The sequence below is a fragment of the Mytilus edulis genome, chromosome 2, assembly GCF_963676685.1.
Source record: "Mytilus edulis chromosome 2, xbMytEdul2.2, whole genome shotgun sequence".
NCBI lineage: Eukaryota > Metazoa > Mollusca > Bivalvia > Mytilida > Mytilidae > Mytilus > Mytilus edulis.
Genome location: NC_092345.1, coordinates 83,391,047 through 83,400,150, shown reverse-complemented (window position 1 = coordinate 83,400,150; position 9,104 = coordinate 83,391,047). Strand labels below are relative to the sequence as shown.

The 9,104-nt window shown below is 33.0% G+C and overlaps 1 long non-coding RNA gene across 1 annotated transcript; it reads right to left on the bottom strand.

The window, feature by feature from the left end:
* Positions 1-5,218: 5,218 nt before the first annotated feature.
* On the bottom strand, positions 5,219-6,625 carry LOC139513171 (uncharacterized). Its single transcript, XR_011662400.1, has 2 exons — positions 6,289-6,625; positions 5,219-5,352 (listed from the first exon to the last, which is right to left on the bottom strand). It is a non-coding gene; the product is annotated as an uncharacterized lncRNA (long non-coding RNA).
* Between the last annotated feature and the right edge of the window lie 2,479 nt (positions 6,626-9,104).

The following is a 9,104-nucleotide window of genomic DNA, read 5'->3' as shown; positions in this document are numbered from 1 at the left end:
AATTTTTGTTCCGTCAGTCTTACTTAAAATCAAATGCCTAAAAAGCAATACATGATTCGCTTGTGGACTCTATTAGTGTGTCGTTGCAGTTATCTGTTTAACTATTACATTTTTAAAGACTATTTACACCGTCTACCGTTGATCAATTGGTGATTACATACATCAAGCCTGTCTCTTTTAAAAAGACAAAAAATAGATAGAGAAAGCTTTGTTAAAAAACTTTAGGTATTGAGGAAAGAATTAACGAAATTATACCCCGCCACTTCTATAGTCCATGTTTTGGAAAAAAATAAACCACCCGAAAAACTAAATTATAGGTGCACAGGGGCATCATTTAATAACGAATATGAGAAAGTTTTATTAATACTAGTAAATGGTAAGTTTTTGAAAGTTACGTATAGTAAGCGGGTACCACCCAATAAGGTAATGGAAAAGTCCATATCATGGAAATAAAAAACTGATGTTTTTTCGAAAAACCAAAATAAGAGGTACACAATTGAATTAAATGATAAGGAATCTGAAAAAAAAAGATTCATTAAGTTATGACAAGTGTCTGAAGGAAGTTGTGGATATAAAATAGGTACGCCCAATATAAGGTTATGACAAAGTCCGTATTTACGATAGAGAAACATCAAAAATATTTTTACAAAATATTCGAAATAGAAGGTCCATACATACATTAATAGATTACAAATGGAGCAATTTTAGAAAAGTTTAACAATTGGTTTTGGAGGTCACGGTTGGAAATATCTGATGGGTGCCCCCATATAATGCAATGTTCAAGTCCGTATCTTATATAAAGAGACCCCATAAAATATTCTTAATAAAATCAGAAATACATTCCTTTTTTTATATAAATAAGGCCGTTAATTTTCTCGTTTGAATTGTTTTACATTGTCATTTCGGGGCTTTTTATAGCCGACTCTGTGGTATTGGCTTTGCTTATTGTTGAAGGCCATACGATGACCTACATTTGTTAATATCTGTGTCATTTTGATCTCTTGTGAACGGTTGTCTCATTGGCAATCATACCGCATCTTCTTTTTTATATTTTTTATATTTATGATACGGAATCCGAGAAAAAAATAATTAATAGTTATACCAGTGACGGATTCAAGAAAATTGGGATCCGGCGGTTTGAAACTCTTTTTTTAAACTTTCAATGCATTTGTATGGGAACATATATTTGGAATCCTCTTTTCTCCTGGATTGGACCCCCTCTCCATTTAAAAATGTCTGGAAACACCAATGTATATTAAGTGATGTATGTGGAGATGCGCTTGCAAAACTGGCGAAACATGTTGTACCGGTCCAACGGACGAACGGAAAGACGGACTTCATTATCACTATAAACCATCGCCTCACAAAGTGGTGTACAATTGAGTGTGAAAGAGACAGATCTACATCCAAAACAAAGTGAAGGAACTGTGATCAATTATAGGCTACAGTACGGCCTCGAATGTTTGTAAATTCATGCATTTTTATATAGTAACTATTAAATCTGTGTGTTTGTACAATTTTAAGTAAAACGGAGGACATTTCTGCATGAAACTTCTATAAACAAACAAACCTTTTTCTTATTTCAGCCACATTCAAACATCCTTATACTTAATGTAGTAAGTCGAGTACACCCTATCAAGCTAAAACATGTTTAGTCTCGATTACCCAGACACATATTTAAATATAGCGTCTGGGGTGATTAACCAGACTGGTCAAAAATTTATAGGGGGCGTAACAAATAATTAAATATAGAACATATCTATAAATAGATTTTCCGTTATCCCCAATATAATTTAAATAAAAAAAGCAACAGTCAACAGTGTAGTAGTAAATGTACATGACATTCCTGTAGCTCACTCTGTGTTGGCCAACTTGCTGAATGGGAAATTTTAATATCAACGTGAAGTAAAATAAATAAAACTGCTCACAAACAATTTCACACGTATTCCTGTTCTCAGAGTTCTTGTCTGAAACTGAGTGATGTATAAAGTTTAACATATAATACAGATCTAGAGTCAAAATTAAGCTTTAATTGGCCGTACTTTATATTCAAATTTCGGATATTTTCATCTTTGATAAAAAGTATTTTATATAAGTTTTACTCTTTTTTTTGTCATGGTTTTTATCCAAGACTTGATCATTAACTACTTTTCTAGTTATCGGCCGGTTGTGTCAGCCGTGATTCCCCCGTTACCTGGGTACCGCAGACAGCGACACCCAAACGCCTGCCTCTTTTTATTCTGAGGTTTAGTTACGGCCCTATGTAAATACTTCAGCACTCGTCATAGGCGGATCCACCCCACCCCCATTATTTTCGTAGGAAAAATGTGGTTGCTTCTGTAGGGAAACTCTGTAGCATGAGTGAGCGTAGTTCCCCTCCCTAATAACAAGTTCTGGATCCGCCACTGTTCGTGTATAGAGGATACCACGCTCTCTGCACGCTTAAAAATGTGTCCGTAGGTGGATCGTTATACGGCTTTAATCTATATTTCTGCTTCTATAGAATATTATTATTGCCCTTATTTTTTAGTGAGTCATAATTTCTCCAACCTTCCCGAACGGGCTATAAATTAGGACCTCCTTTTTATAATTATTGTTAATTTCTATTCGTCCTGAACATTACCATTATTTACCACAAGACGATGAAAAGGCAACCCAAGATCAAACTATTCTTATATTATTGCATATCTGTCCACTTTATTCTCTTATCTTCATACCATAAAATACCACTATTTTCTATTCTTTGTATTGCATCACATCGTCCTAAACATGCATGAAATATTTGTCACTGGACGTTAAGCAACCAACCATCAGTATATTGTCACCGTTAGTTTATTCTTTATTTTTTTTATCCATTTTTTCCTAGTTTTGTCTCATCATTCTCATTTCTATAAATTCCTGTAATAATTTATGCTGTCCTATTTTTTTTTTATATATCTGATGCACTTACCTTACAAAAAGGCACACATCAAATTACGTCTATGTAAAGAAAAACGTCTCATACAAATACTAAGAATGCATTTGGAAATTAGTATGGCGTTCATTAACACTGGACTAGTATATATTTGTTTAGGGGCCAGCTGAAGGACGCCTCCGGGTGCGGGAATTTCTCGCTACATTGAAGACCTGTTGGTGACCCTCTGCTGTTGTTTTTTATTCGGTCGGGTTGTTGTCTCTTTGACACATTCCCCATTTCCATTCTCAATTTTATATGTAGAAAACTCCCTTAAAACAAGTATAACTGGCAGTTTAGCGTGATCACACAACAAGCCAACTCAATTTTCATTTACAAAATTAACTGATCTTAAAACTGCAAACGACAGAATAGTCTGAATGTTTCTTAGCTGTTACACCAATAACCGCCTGATCCTTTTGGGAGAAAATTTTTAGGAACCAACCTTCACACAAAACCACTTTGCCAATGTAGCCCGTCTCCATGGAGAAATATAGAACATAACCAGTCAGTCATGAAACTCAATACTCTTTGAATGCATGTTTGAATCATGCACATGGAAAAGATGGAATGGGATTTTTGGCATAGTAACTTGTAAAAAACATAAAAACTCAGAAGTGTATTTAACTTCTCCAACTCTTATAAATTCCATCATGTATTAGCATGCAATAAAGGACAGCTTAGCAAGAACAATTACTTCTCCTGTGAACCTTTATTATAAAAATAAGGAAATTGGTATCATTGCTATACATGTTGTGACGAGGCAACAACCCAGCAGAGTTCAAATGACATGGATATACGCAAATGTGATCACTGCATGACCTTCAATATTAAGAAACTCCCTACCGTATACAATGTAGTCAACTATAAAAGGGCCTGACATGAAAATGAGATACAATTCAACCGTAAAAACTAACTGTTTAATTGTTCGTATGATTTTTAATTTGTTAATACAAATCTAATTTCCCTAACATATCTCACAACAATGTTTCTTGATATTTGTTTCATTTAATCAATATACGTCTGTGTATTTTTTTTTTCGCTTTGTGGTGGCTGTCAAAATAATGTATATGTAACAAAAAATTTGTTCCGGCGTGACATTTGTTCCACCGGAACAAATTTCATAGGAAATATGTTCCACCGGAACATATGTCACAGAAAATATGTTCCAGCACTATAAAATTTGTTCTGGAACTAATTTTTTAACCAAGTGTGAAATAAGTTCCGGAACAAAAATCACAGCACCATGAATTTTGTTCCAATATTAAAATTAAAAAAAAAAGTGAAATAAGTTCTGGTGATGTTAGTTTTAAACGAAGGTATTTTATAGAAATCAATGAAAATGTTCTGCTCGAACCTATTTCACAGAAAATAAGTTCTGTGCTTGCATGGGGTACATTTGAAATTGAAGGAATGACTTTAGGATGAAGATAAGAAATAAAAGCGATGATAATGTATCTATGTTTGATCGTTTATGTAGTATTCAACCTCCTTGTTTCCTGATGATCTGTCATTGGTGTTCTAATCATACATGTACTTAGCTATGGTCATTGCACAGTTTTTAAAGAGCGTGTATTTTGTTTCTTTATGTCTTTTAATATAATTAATCAGCACTTTGTCCTTTTCATAAAAGTACAAATATTCATCTTCAACTATAATACTTTTTTTCGGAATGACTTTTATTATTATTTCTTATTCTACTCTTTCCTGGCTCATAGGTGCCATTTTTAGTATTATTACTTGAGCATGTTATTAAACTTTTTCTTTACTCCACATGATCCAATTGGATGTTTACACTTTTTATTTATTACATTATGCAATATAATACATGTTTTTTATTATGACTTTAAACTCACTGATGACAAGTGCTCAGTATATAAGAAAACTTGTTTAACCAGTGGAACATATTTCACAGACAAGGAACTTATTTCACCAGGTGAGGAACAAATTTCACAAATCCAGAACTTATTCCACCAGGTAAAGAACAAATCTCACAAACATGGAACTTATTTCACTAGGTAAGGAACAAATTTCACCAACCCAGAACTTATTTCACCAAGTAAAGTGTGGAACTTATTTCATAGAGATGGAACAAATTATATAGAAATTGTCTGTGAAAAAAGTTCTCCCAGAACATATTTCCTGTGAAATTAGTTCCACTGGAACTTTTTTCACAGGAACAAATTTTGGCTCACATATACCCAACATTTTTGGTACTGTGATTTATTCATACTGATTGATGCTTCAGTAATTAAAAAATAAATCTTTCAGTTTGAGTCTTGTTCTAATAAAATTGAAGCATGTTTATGATACAATTAAAATCCTGAATATTACATTTTTGTTTTAATTCTTCACATTTTACACATAAAATCTGTGTCCATAAATCATCATTGGTTTGTCTACAAAAGAAAGTAAATATTAAAATCATATCAAATTTTAGTCACCAGCATAGCATATATATGAAAAACAAATTGTTTAAAAAACCCATAATAGAAATATATTTTATAAACTATTGTCCTGGTGCAAGCTAAATCCCGCTTTAGGGTGCAAGATTATCTTGCTTTGTTAAAGACCCGACCCATTGGGCTGTTTACTGCTCTTTTGGTCGGGTTGCCCAGTGTCTCTTTGACACATTCCCTGTTTGTATGCTCTATCCAAACCATGCATGGATTTTTCTCATTGTTGAAGGCCACTCACATCCAAATAATTTGAACTTGGGTGGATATTTCTCATTGGTATTCATACCACATCTTTTTATTTGTGTAATGCTGAGATTTTGGTAATTTTATCTTCACTTGTTGTTTTAGTTTACATGATAAACTCTTAATCATGATGATGGGTTCACTGGTTGCTGTCGCAGTCATTGACACCTCTTTTCATTGATGCTGAAAATATTGTTTAACTATCTTTTGTTTTGCAGAAAATCGAATGTATAAATCATTTTGACCGTTTAGTGTACTATGTAAAAAATGTCATCTTCTAGAAACACTTTGATTGTTTGTCTTTGAATGAGTAAAACATTGTGTATCTCTCCGCCCCCCCTTTTTTACACATATCAAGATGCAGGCTCCCTTATTTAGATAGATACAACAAACTTATCTCGGATGAAGGTGATATTTCGAAGTCATAGCAGTTTTACATCAAGTATTCATAAAGTTAACGATACTACACGTAAAAATGTATTTATATCGTATACGACTGTTCGAGTGGTCCCAGCAATTATAAACGGTTCGTTTTCGTTGCACGGACATGCATGCAAGAATATATTAAAACTACTCGGTGTATCAGGTTGCATTGCAATTTATGTTACAGTGTGTGTTGTTATAACATCTTACCAAGGTTGGATGACATCATGTCGGCTGGTTTTTCCTTCGCGTCCATGCCCATGTACGCCATGCTGTATGGTGTTTTCCATAAATTGTATGTCGTCATAAAAATATATAAATAGCTTTAAACAACAATCGGTACACTCGGGCTTTTCAATAATATTATCGTAATGTCATTTCTTCCGAAGTCAATAACCAACTTCTTGGTTATTCGTCTTGGACATTATCTTTGACAACAAGCTAAAAAAGCCGATACTATTCCGAATGTCATAAATTACCATTTTTATATCACTTGTCATCCAGACGCTCTACTTTGAAAAATAAAGCGGCTGGATGATCGAGACTAAAACATGTTTGAAAGGTTTACAGGATGTGAATTTATTAAAATATATTTGTGTTATTTAGAAAAATGCCATCTTCTAATGTATCGTAAATAACTTTGAAATCACTACTAGAATACAGTGAAATAACGACTGATCATACAGTTTCAAAATATACAAGCGAGACTGATCGTACAGTGAGAAATTCAAACAAGTGTAATTTTCTTATTTCTGGCTTCAAAGATCTGGCTGAAACTTTTACCACCACTTAAAATACACTTTATCTAGTAAATTAAGACTGGATTTTACGTTAATTTGTATGTAGTAAGAGTGCAAAAAGATTGTTTTTAGGTTCACCAACTGATTTTCCTTAGTGATGCACTTGAAAATCTCTTAATTAAGGCAAAGATACGAATAACGAATGTGCTAAATTTAATTATAAACCATTTGTGAGTATCGATGTCAGCTGAATTAATCATTAAGCAATGTACAGATGAACATCTTACCGTTTAATATAGTATATCCGACAAATTTAAAATGTGATCCAAAAAGTTCTCGCTTCGAAAATCGCGACTTCCGGAAAGCGTACAGAATAGTATCTACACTGTGATTGTAGCAACAAGAATGTTCAGTAAAGTTAGATCTACAAACACATCACGATCACCAAAACACAAATTTATCTGTCTCTATTGTTTTTATATGCACATAGACCAAGGTGAGCGACACAGGCTCTTGAGAGCCTCTAGATTTAAAATGTTATCAAAGTGTGAAACACAATATTTTAAAATAATATGCATCTATGGGTTTTCACACTTTTTTGAACAATTGCCCACAGGCGCTTGGGTCTATGATACAGATTTTTTTTTTTTTTTTTTTTTTTTATTAAAATATTCAATTTTTTATATTTATAATACATATCTATCACTTCTGTGCATGTCTCACCTAGTTTCGAGTGATTTAAACGACCCAGAGAAAAAAAACCAATTTTACTATCCATACTAAGAAACAAAAAGGCAACTAACTCGACGCCATTTTTCTGCTATCTATAAATAAATAGATTGACCTACCTGGATTCCCCAACGATTTCTCTAGGGAAACGTGCCTTCCTTGCCGTCAGATCGCACACATCGTTGATATTTATCAAATTGGTATTGTTCGTAACATTTTTAGTCCATCTCCAGCATATAATAAAAAGATTTTAACTTTTTTGACTAATTTCAAATTTACGTGCCCGGAAGTTGACTGTTTTTCCCGAACTTTTGTTAAAGGGAAGTAATATTTTCCCGGACTTTTTCGGAACATCTCTCCAAGTACGTATGAAAATAATAAAGTGATACGATGATTTCCGAACTTTTACCAAAAAGGCGCAACTTTCCAATTGCCGGAAAAGAATCTGTCATCATATTCAGTATATTGATTCATGATAATTTATAAATATACAAATACTCACACAAAATTGACTTATGAGAGGCAGAGACATATATACACATGTGTATATATGTCTCTGTGAGAGGAACTAAAAAAAATTAAGCCATTAACCATTTGATCTGATATTTTTATTTATTTGGTGGAAAAAGGGGGGTGCAAGGGAATTTACTAATATTTCCACGAAAATGTTATTGACATTGTTTTAATTATTACAAAACATGGGTCATGTTAACTGAAGTAAAAAAAAAGGGGGGACAATATTTCCAAATTTTGCAGTTCCCCTTTCTAACATAAAATCAAAACTGTGTGATTTTTGAAAATTAAAAGATTATGACCACTAACAATCAAATTAGGGGCTTGATCTTGTTCGTTGTTCATCATATCTGTGTGTTAACATATAGTATTAGTTCGGAAGTCATCGTATCACTTTGTTATTTTCATACGTACTTGGAGAAATGTTCCGAAAAAGTCCGGGAAAATATTACTTCCCTTTAACAAAAGTTCGGGAAAAACAGTCAACTTCCGGGCACGTAAATTTGAAATTAGTCAAAAAAGTTAAAATCTTTTTATTATATGCTGGAGATGGACTAAACATGTTACGAACAATACCAATTTGATAAATATCAACGATGTGTGCGATCTGACGGCAAGGAAGGCACGTTTCCCTAGAGAAATCGTTGGGGAATCCAGGTAGGTCAATCTATTTATTTATAGATAGCAGAAAAATGGCGTCGAGTTAGTTGCCTTTTTGTTTCTTAGTATGGATAGTAAAATTGGTTTTTTTCTCTGGGTCGTTTAAATCACAGATATGTATTATAAATATAAAAAAATGAATATTTTAATAAAAAAAAAAAAAAAAAAAAAAATCTGTATCATAGACCCAAGCGCCTGTGATTTGACGCTGGCTTTTAATAAACAAACAATACATGTAAAGCTATCGCTATTATTAATTTCGAAGTCTATAATGTTGATATTATTAATTTTGAAGTCTTCAACTTTATCTCGAAACTCTGTTTTGGTTATATCTTTTCGATCATCCTCTGTGTTTAAAAGCAAAATTATTTCATCTGGCAAGGA